Source organism: Sinocyclocheilus anshuiensis, unplaced genomic scaffold (assembly GCF_001515605.1).
Source record: "Sinocyclocheilus anshuiensis isolate Anshui unplaced genomic scaffold, SAMN03320099.WGS_v1.1 scaffold2089, whole genome shotgun sequence".
Classification (NCBI taxonomy): domain Eukaryota; kingdom Metazoa; phylum Chordata; class Actinopteri; order Cypriniformes; family Cyprinidae; genus Sinocyclocheilus; species Sinocyclocheilus anshuiensis.
The window spans coordinates 713,296-724,533 of NW_015549564.1; the positions used below are offsets into that span (position 1 = coordinate 713,296).

Below are 11,238 nucleotides of genomic sequence, written 5' to 3' on the forward strand. Positions count from 1 at the left end.
ATCAGCTCATTAGTAGAGACTTTAAGACCTGAAGTGTGTCAGAAAAGGTAAAGAGTTGTGAGAAAATATAATGCGTGTCAGATCTGCGTCATGTTCAGCAGCGGCAGCTCTTAAAGAAATAGCAGCCAAAATAACCTAATAACCCAGCTGCTGTGATGTCTGTTAATCAAAGAACAAACGAAAAAAGAGGAAATCAATAGCTTCTGTTGCTTTAAGGATTCATCTATATTTAATTTAGAATTTAGTGTTTAATAACTTTATCAATTTCTGTATATTTAATTTTCTACTTTCTGAAGGGCACAGGTAGCTAAACATGACATTATTATAATGGGCTTATGTGAATTTTTTTTTTAAGTTCACTTAAATTAGAAGTTATTTTTAAAGTCCAATAAATGTTAAAATTGATAGCTCTCAATTATACTGTAATGTTGAATGGCTATAGTCAATCGTTAAATATTAGGGAAAAAAAAAAATTTCCTAGAGACATCAGTCGTATTGGTATCAGTGATACTTGCCTTCAGTCATAAAAAGATACTCGCCTTCAGTCATAAAAAATATGTCATTAAACAAATATAAAAGATATACTGTCTTTATGCTGTTTCTGCATTAATTTGAAGATTGAATGTGAAAATATTGCCATATGAAAGTATATTTAAAAACTTTAATGTTAGGTGGGATTAATCGCAATTAATCCTGATTTCAGAAAAAAATATGAGATTAATTCGTTATTTATTTATTTTATTTTTTTTATCGATTGACAGCACTAGTGTTGATCAATATGTATATGTAAAGGCCTAAATTAATCATGTTCATCACATAAAATGATTGTGTCTCTTCAGAAGACTTTGATTATTTTGGATTACTTTTGTAAATTTTGACATGGACTTAAATGGATGGACAGAAATGATGAAGGAATATTTAAAATATCATCATTTGTGTTCCAAAGATGAATTTTCACTTGAAATCTGTTAAATGGGAAAATACAGTAAAAGCCATGTAAATAGCCATGATAACTAATGAAGAATTGGGATGTTTTATATATATACATATATATATATATATATATATATATATAGTTTTTTAGTTTAATTATAGCACATCACACAGGAATACACTGCAGAAAATGCTTGAAATGTCATGTCAACTACCCATTTGTTCTCTGCAGCATGCTCAGTTAAGAATGATTCGGATGGAAATGATTCCTTGGAGCCACTGAGTCACGGCCCCTTTTGATAACCTTAAACAGCAGTTGCCAGAGAGGTGACGTCCTTGAGCTCCTGACGTAGCACTCTCTGCCTCATTCTCCTGTAGCCACAAGACATGTTCTCTTCATCACCACAGTAGACTACATGTTTACTGCCAGTGTTATAACCTAACAAAAGTGACTTAGCGGCCATTTACACAACTTGTGCTCTTGCATTCAAAAACAGCTAAATGGAACACAATAAAATCGAATATAATGCAGAAGTCTTGTGGGATATTTTTAAAAGTCAAACTGTTTTTCACTCGATATGTTTTAGTTTGCTGAAATTGGGTTGGATATGTGGGGTTTTGGGAGAGAGGGTGTTTACCAAAATGACGGAACAGTCAGTAAAATGACTGAAATTGTCTGTAGCACCTTTAAGATATAAAAACACAATAGTGAAGTACTTCTAAAATTAGCAAAGTCAGGTTCTTATTTTCAGCAGTTCAAGGAGATAGATATATCAATGCCAGGAGGTATTTGCACTGACTTGTCATGAGAAATTGATTCATACAAATCAAAATCGTGGCACTTGTTATTAAAATTTTGTTAGCATGCAGGAGTATGTAACATGATATAGTGGATAAACACAGTATTGGATTTGTGCGGTGCCTGGAGTTTGCTAATGAACATCATAACTCCAGCAAGGGGAGGAGGTCTAATATGATGCTGATGCCTCCTGATTTGTGGCCATGATAAAGTTTGCCAATTACACATGAAGGCCACAACATTGGGAGTGGCTGGATCTCACTGCTGATCTGTGAAATCAGAGTTACACACACACAGTTATACAGACACAGGCACATGCACAGAGTAATAAATGTACAGTTAGCTGTGTAAAGTTTCCATCTGTGGGTTGAAGGCTCTGCTGAAAAGCCACTTCCTAGTCATGGCCCCAGGGCCGCTACGCCTGGAGTTGCCATGGAAGCAACGTCACGCTTGAGCAAAATATTGATTAGGGGTAAGAGTAGATGTTCACAGACACACACACACACCACATGGCTATGATGAAAGTAGCATATTCCTGAAGGAATTTATCTCAAGTAAATTAAATTCAGGTCACTCTTGAAAAGATGCATGAACATAGGTGCATGGAAACATGAGTGTTCATGCTTATGGAATATTCCCTCTAAAAGAGTCGAAAATGTAAGATTGCAAATCCATCTTCAAAATCTTTGTCTTTCAATAAAACATTTGACAAAAAAATAAATAAATACATTTTAAATTCCCTCCACAGGATTTCCACAGTAAGAGTTTCAGAGTGTTGAAGGGTGTACGAGATGAAAATAAAGGTCATTTGGAATGCATTTTGTCATCATATTTTGAACTCAAAGGAGCTCTCACACATTAATTAATAGAAGTTGTATAAAAATTTTTTTTTTTTTTTTAAATTAAGAGCTGGGAAAGGTACAGTGAATAGGCCCATTTTCTGAGCCCATTTCTCTCTCTCCCTCTCTCTCTTTCTCTCTCCGTGTTTTTTTTTTTTTTTTTAAGAAGGAAAATAGTGGATTAACTGCTATATAGAATAACAATGAAAAAAGGATACCATGGCTGCCATGATTGTTCTGTGTATTATTTATGCCATTTGGAATGCACTCTTTGAAATTGTATACTGTACAATTTCCTATCATTTTTTGCACTCTGCTCTTGAGCTGTTTTGACCACTTATATGTAAATGCAGCATATAAGCAACTGCTGTCATCCTCACAAACATCAAAATTCACATTTGCTTCTTTTTTACTTTTACAAAAATAAACACTCTGCAATGACCTTCAGGACAAGAGCACAGAGAAACCTTCCATCTAGCTTACTCAGAGTAAAACTACACTTTATTGTGCAGAATAAGACAGGATGATTAACTCAGCACATTTCCACACCACTGCCGCTCTCATTCAAAAACTAATTATGAAGCTTTGCATTTCTGTCAGGGCTCCCACAAGGAGGAACAGTTTGGTGTGTTACAGCGAAAGGCTACAATGACACTCTGCTTTGATCAGGTTTCTCTGATCCTCTGAGGAGAACAAGACAATCACGCAGGCGTGAGATGTTCAAACATACACAAATAAGGAGAAGAAAAATGATCTTTACACAGGAATCCCTTTGTGACCCTGTACTGCACTGTAAAATAACTATATTGCTGGCAGAGCAAAAATAAACAAAAGAGCTAGCCAAATTATGTCCTAAATGTCAACTTTATACTTTCTAAACAACCGAAGAATTGGGAGCTGAATTTTGAAAACTGTCTAATCTGAAATACACGATGATTGAAACGCGAGTTTTGAGCAGTGTAGAGTAGCGCTTGTTTGTCATTTCTCCGATCGCAAACGCAGACATGGTTTTATGTTTACGCGGCGCGATGCAACGCAATGTGTAAAAAGACAGTATAAGTCATTATAATCCGTAATTATGTCCCCACTGGATGCAACAAATGCCTCGTTTATAATAAAACACCTGACCACTCAGATGAACCAGGGGTGGGATAAGCATCCAACTTTTTGTCCAATATCTCTAAACACAATCATATCCATAAAACAAACAAATCCTGCTCCTCATACATAAACATGTGTCCTTTGTCTCGAGTTGTTCATGTGTGTTAAAGGTTATGGCAGAGAGGGGAATGTAACACTGTAGAGCTGCACAGGTGGTGATTGGGGTCCAGTGAGAGTTCTGCTGTAGCAGCACACTGTGGGCCAGTGCCTTCATTAGCATCTCATTTGCATGATATCTGAGCCAGTGTAAGTGCATTTGCATGCTCAATAGTTCAGCCCCTCATCTTACGCTTGCCTGTTGATATAGTCTACACATGCTACAGAACTGTTACGCAAATGTAGGCCTTTATATAATTTCTCAAGTATATAAAGTCTTCATGACTTCTTGGCATATTGAAGAGTCCCTTTCTAAAATAGCGAATACTCTTTATTTTACAAGTAAATGTTTAATATCTACACCACATCTAATATTATGGGGAAAAAAAACCTTTCTCCAAGAATTACTAACCTCCTATTGAATCACGGCACTCAAGCATTCAAGCGAATCACTTTGTGGGGGCCCTGGCCTATATATAAAGCAGCATGAATGGCCTCTCCTTAGAATCTTTCTCCTTTAGTCATTGACTTACTCCAGATGAATAAGAAGTCCACAGGAAAATAGCAGAGAACCTCAACTTTTAGACACACCTGCAGCAGACGGCACCAAAACAAACTACACAACGATCCTGTCGCTCCCCTTCCATGTTCCAGTATTTCTAAAATGTTCTCTCCAGTCATGTCATGCACCTGGGCCACACTCATGCAGAGGCTGCTCTTAACGAGACAGACTACCCTTACTATAAGGTCATGAGTTGCAGGATGCTGCACTCCAGAGTTGCCTCATTCTGAGTGACGAGTCAGCTCCATGTGCTCCCCCACCCCTGTCATCGTTGTGTTCTCGGCAAACATGTAGGAAGAAGCAGTGGATCTACAGAGCCAAGAAGGAGGTTCATACCCTGTTGAAAAAACCAGCATATGCTGGTTAAGTATGTTTTAAAGCATGGCAGCTCGTTTAAGTTGGTCCTGAGCTGGTTATAAGCTGGATATGAACTATTTTAAGCTGGTCATGTGCTGGTCCTAAGCTGGTTCTAAGCAACAATCTCTTGCTCAGGACCAGAATAAACCAGCTCATGACCAACTAAGGACCAGCTCAAAACAGCTGCCAGGCTTCAAAACATACCTAACCAGCATATGCAGGTTTTTTCAACAGTGTAGTGATGAGCTTAACTTGGTTCAGGTCTTGTGTGCATCTCACTCTCCCAATCCTGCATCCTCAGCTGGTCCACATCCTCAGCCATCATCTATTCCTCCGCTAGAGCCACTTCTACAAGACACCTTTATTTTCTATAGGGGGCTGTTTTCCATTTGGTGCGCAGCTCAAAGCAAAGACCATGTGAATTGTGCAGATATTATTTATTTTTTACAAGAGCGTTTAGATGATATCCATACGTTCAAATAAATTCTAAAAGAACCATAGAATGGCTTCAGCGTTTCAAAGATAGCTTCCAAGCTAACAGACTAAAAGCCTCAAAACTTAGATTTTTGTCTACTGAGGTCATTAAGAGAAAACAAATGAACCAAGAATTACAAAAATAAAAATAAAATACCAACATAGAAGACACTGAAAGGAGGAAAAGTACATTTCAAATGATAGTTGAGTGATGTTGAAGAGATGTTCATAAGAAAGAGAGAGGGAGAAAGTGCATTAGCTGAGTGAACGAGAAATCAATAACTGGCGAAATCCCAGTGCTGGACAAGACAGTGACTGAGTAGAGCATGGGGAAGCGATGGGGAACAAGAGAGGAGTGAGACTGAGTGCTCAAGAAAAATGAGTGCTCAAGAGAGAAAAATGTGGAACCAAAAGTAAAGTAGGAAGGTAGTGATACCAAAATAACTATTCAGAGTTTTTTTTTAATTTAAATTACATCTGTGCTGCAATTATTAACAAGAGGACATGAGTAGTTTCATGCACTGAATTGTAAATGGGATTGGAAAAATGGAAGTCCATTTTTTTTCCTGACATGTTGGCGTTATATCTTTCACTTGAATGTGATAAGTTGCACTAAGTAAATACAGCTGGATAAAATAAAAACTGTGTTCGTCTTCATTTCAGGCTGCAACGAAACAAGATGTGATTATTTTAAGGGGGGTGGGGGTTGATTCTTTACTATACCCACTGTAAATGGACATGTTCTTCCCTGAATTTAGTCGTCTGATTTAAACACTCCATTGAAAGGGGCGTGTCTGCTGTAAGACTTCAATGTAAACAACCACTGTTGTGATTGACCAACATCTTTGCATATGAAATGAGCATTACTTCTGGAACTCTCTCAAAAACTGCCAAGATTAACTAATTGTTACTTAATTAGTACCTTAACTGAAGTTTTATATGTTAAGTTTCTTATATTGTTTCTTTATTTTATCACTGAATGGTAATTAGAACTTAGCTAAATTTAACTATAACATTTATTAAAGCCAAACAAAATGTTCAAACAAGTAAGAGGGATAGGAGTTGAGAGGCTGAAATACTTAAAATATGCATATGCTTTCGTTGAATTTGTTAATATTTCTGTACATATTAGAATTACTAAATAAATGAGTGTGTTCATATTGTTTTTTGAGAATAACAGTATTTTTTTTTTTATTCAGACCTACTATATACACTGTATATATTGTACTTTTTACTATACACTGTATAATAGGGCTGCAACAACTAATCGTTAAGGCTGTGTGTCCACCAAAGCATTTTTATCCAGCTGAGAGAGAGAGAGAGAGAGAGAGAGAGAGAGATTAATTGTAGCTGTGTGAAGCGTATGTGAAATACCTGAATCTGTGCGTCTCTCAACAGTGTTTGGCTGCAGCATCTCTACTAATAGTGAAACTGTAAGTTTAACGGCTTCAAGAACAGCAACGTTACCATCTCATTACTGAGAAATGTCATGTAGCTTTTTAGCTGTTAATCTATTTTATTAAAAGCAATGACAACACATTTATGTGCACGTGTAGGTTTCAGTGTTTAATTGTGGGTGTTTGTATGGGAGAGAGAGTGGGAGAAAGAAAGCGTACTTTCCGTCAATAATAAAACATAATTAAGCACGAAAAAGGTGGAAATAGGTTGTCATTTTTATAATTTTGTTTGTTATATTCATTGGCTTGGTCAGTGTCTGTGGGTTTTGGTTTTGGCTGTTGTAGGCTGTAACAACCTTTGACATAAATCATTTGGCGATGTGATATGGAACTAATGCAGTCAAGATCTGTCAATGTACAATAGCCGTGCATTTCCTGAAAAATAACTGGATGTTTGTCACCCAATCAGATTCAAGCATTCAACAGCACTGTAGTATAACAAATAAATAATTAAGATTAACTGATTATTAAAATAATTGTTGCAGCCCTAGTATACTAACTGTATTTTGTTTACTATACAGCACATTGTAAACTATACACTGTGTACTACTTACTATAGTAGTACTACGCACTGTAAACTGCATATTTGCAACATTATACCAATTTATTAGAGGGCTATTCAGAGAGTCTGTTGTCTTTTGGAACATTTGGTTTGATGTGTGCATGTTCATGCATCCAACGAATCACAGTCCTAAGAGATGGGGATTTTTGGATGAATCCACTCAAAAATCTAGAGCACTGAATTGCACCGAGAAGAAGAAGAGATGGAGAAAATGAGAGATAGAGAGTCTTTGTTCAGAGGCTGAAACTTTGAGGGCATAATTAGTAGAAGTGAGCGCTGAGGACTGGGGGAAGAAGAGTGAAACTCTAAAGCTCAGAGCAGAGATTATCTAAACCAGAGCTGAACTTCTCCTGACTCTTTTAATCACTCCTCAAAGACGGCTAGTCACATAGCATATCTCCCGCCCAGTCCCAGTCACTTCAGACTCTAGTCTAGTCTTGCGCAGGCTCTAGATTAGCTCTGAGCAGAAGCCATTTGGATGACCTTCAGCCACCAGTAATTTCATCATCCTCAGCACCAGCACACTGATCCTCAGCCATTAGTCTAAGCTAATAACATCTTCTCGTCTCACTAAAACATAAGTAGAGCGTTGGTGAAGTGCTGATTTCATTTTCCTCCTCCAGTACATGAAAGAAAACTGTTATGATTATCTGTCTCTTCCATTATCTGCTATATGTGGGGTTGCTAGCATATAATGCTAGCAGTATAATTTGTTAATTTATGTAAATGTTTTGGCTTCTTTACCATTTGAATTGATAGAAAGTTTACAGAGAGGACAGGAAATGTGTCTAATGTGGTGTCAAAACAACTTCAAGCTGTCTGCACTTGATGTGTCAAAGTCGCAGGTCATCTCAGAATGTTCATAAGCCAATCAGCTCACAGCTGCACCTAAATACACTTTATTTTTTAACAGCAATCCATTGGCAATCTATTATTTTAGAATAGCTAAATATTTTTACACATAGTCTTAGTATTGCTAACTGTGTATATACAGGGCATCAGAACTTCTAGCATTTTGGCTACATTAAAAACACAATTCAAAAATGTACTTAAGTTTTAGCAAAAAATTGACCATCAATGTGCTATTGACAATTTTGATTGATTAAATGATTTTTGTTTGTTTGTTTCCTAATCACATTGTGTTATTTCAGAGACAACAGCAAAGAGATTCAACCGGTCATTTTTATGAAAGGTTCTGTTTCAGCATCTCTGGGTTTAAAGCATAAATATGTGGTGGTGTTGTAATACACTCTACCTGTCCCTGAAAAACACAAGCGCTCTCTGAATTATATACCTAACATCTTCAAAATCCAGTCTGTTCACGCACTCAGCAACACGATACACTGGGCACTGCAACATTATACGCCTCAAAAATCTAAAGTATTATTTCAATAAATCACCCCATCTCACTGCAAATTAGACGATTCATCCATTTTCACCACAAAAAAAAAAAAAAAAAGGTTTCTTAATCAGCGTTTTTTTCTTCCCCCCAGTAAAATATCTAACCATCCTTAAAATTAAATATATATATATATTGCTAATGAGGCCTTCTGAGGTAATAAGGAAAGCGTGCAATACCTTTATTTCTGCCTACACAGGGGTTGAGAAGGTTCCACAGAGACAAACAGGAAGCGAGATGTCAACAAGAAGGACAGTGGGAAAGAAAGAGACAGGGACAGTAAATTGCAGGATGAGAGTTATTGTGCACACATACACATTCAGGACAAATTCACATGTACTTTAGGATAATATGAGCATGCACACTGCAGTATCTGACTTGATGTTTCTTAGAATTCATTGTACTACAGAATTAATACCCATTTTATTGCTTCCCCATCCATATCACTAGAATTAAGGTGGAAGAAAAAGCGTGTTAGTGTTTCTTAAACTAACAGATACTCAGGGACAGAGTTATTTTAAATTATTTAGGGTTCAATTAAAGAAATGGTTAATTAGTACTCAGCTTTGTCAACATTTGAATTCTATATGTGCTGGCTGTCCTACTATTGTTTGTATTTGTTTCTATTGCTCTTGATTGATTTTATTGATAGATTTTATTTATTTATTTATTGGGCAATGTATTTGTTTTGTATTTGTTCTATTTCTCTTGATTGTTTTTATTACTAGATTGTTTTATGGATTGTGTTATGTAATTGTTACATTCTTTCAATATGTATTCTAATTTAGGGTTACATTTGTTACAGGGCCTTTTCAGGGTTACATTTGTTGACTATAGATGAAAAATAGCCCTTGGCTAATTCTGGTATATTTACAGAAACATTGTATTAATGTACAATGTCCCTGTTAACTAAACAAATAAAAAATTATCTTAATTAGTAGGTGATTTTTTTTTTTATTATTATTATTTTTTTTTACAATGAGAACAATATATATGTATTATATTTGAGAACAATATATATATAATTAACATATCTATATGTGTTATTATAGACAAGCTATTATAAAACATATAGATATTTAAATTAACTATTTAAATTAATTAAGCATGAAAATTAGGCAGTTTTAAACATCACATCTTAATATGTTGATATAATCTATATATTAGAGAAGCAATATATTTTTTAATTAATGAACTAAATTTAATTACCAAAAATAATATATTTTTATATATTAATATATAAATAATAATATTTAGCTGTGCACCAAATTCTGCATGTAACCCTGTTACCACATTAATTTGCATTTGGCCACATGCTTAAAATCATGACGTAAAAATCATCAAAAAAAAAAATGTTTAAGCAAAAAACATGCTTAAAATCATCAAGCAACGTCATTTGAACCCTTTCGACAGCATGGCATTTTTTTTTCTCTAATAGGTTTATTAATAACTATAAACCATGAAACACTTGGTTCCAAACTAACTAGTGCCTACTAAGTAGGCATCATCGCGTATCTTGTCAAAGGATAAGTATAGCTTTTTATTTCTCCTCTTTCCTAATACTTGTTTTCGCTTCTGTTTCAGTTTTTATAACCATTTCTTACTATGTGTAAGTAACTTGTTGTTTTTTAGCATGTAAGTTTGGCAGTTATTTTTTAGGGTTACTGATAAACTACTGTCGTTTGATTTGTATTATTTGTATTTGTTATTTATTTTAATTTTAGTTAAAGGGGTCATATGATGCTAAATAAATAAGTGACAGCTTAAAGGCATAGTTCACCCAAAAATTTAAATTAGCCCATGATTTACACACCCTCAGGGCATCCTAGGCGTATCTGACATTCCTCTTTCAGACAAACACAATCGCAGTTATATTTAAAATCGTCCTGGCTCTTCCAAGCTGTATAATGGCAGTGAATGGTGCCCCTGTTGTTGAAGCCTAAAAAACTGCATCCATCCATCATAAAACTACTCCACACGGCTCCAGGGTGTTAATGAAGTCCTTCTGAAGCGAAACACGCCTTCTTGAGCGACCGGAAGCTGGAGGTTACAGCTTATACATTTTGAAAAATCTATATTTTTCTTACACTAACGCATCGTTTTGCTTCAGAAGGCCTTTATTAACACCCCGGAGCTGTGTGGAGTAGTTTTATGATGGATGGATGCCTAGGATGCCCTGAGGGTGAGCAAATCATAGGCTAATTTTAATTTTTGGGTGAACTATCCCTTTAATTTGGGTTACATTTGTTACCCTGTTATTTGCAACCCTGTTAACCTTTTTTTTTTTTTCTCCACCACTGACACATGCTCAGTTGGGGTTTAAAAGACACTTAATATTCAATAATATTATCAATTTGACTGAGCTGGATAATGAAGATGGTCTTGTTATTGTATTTGTCCCATAATTGAAAAACTTTGCAACATTTGTTTTCTTTTTTCATTATTGTCTTGTTTATTACTCTAAAAACAATCTGTATTGTATGAAACGCTATACAAATAAATGTGACTTTAGTGTATTAATTCAATTAGCTTTTTTATGTTGAATTTGTATTTTGTTTATATATATATATATATATATATATATATATATATATATATA

At 35.3% G+C, this 11,238-nt stretch overlaps 1 protein-coding gene across 1 annotated transcript in view; it reads right to left on the reverse strand.

Annotated features, from left to right (window-relative positions):
- LOC107657215 (neurexin-3b) overlaps positions 1-11,238 on the reverse strand; it is a 375,749-nt gene that overhangs the window by 345,898 nt on the left and 18,613 nt on the right. The window lies entirely within an intron of this gene.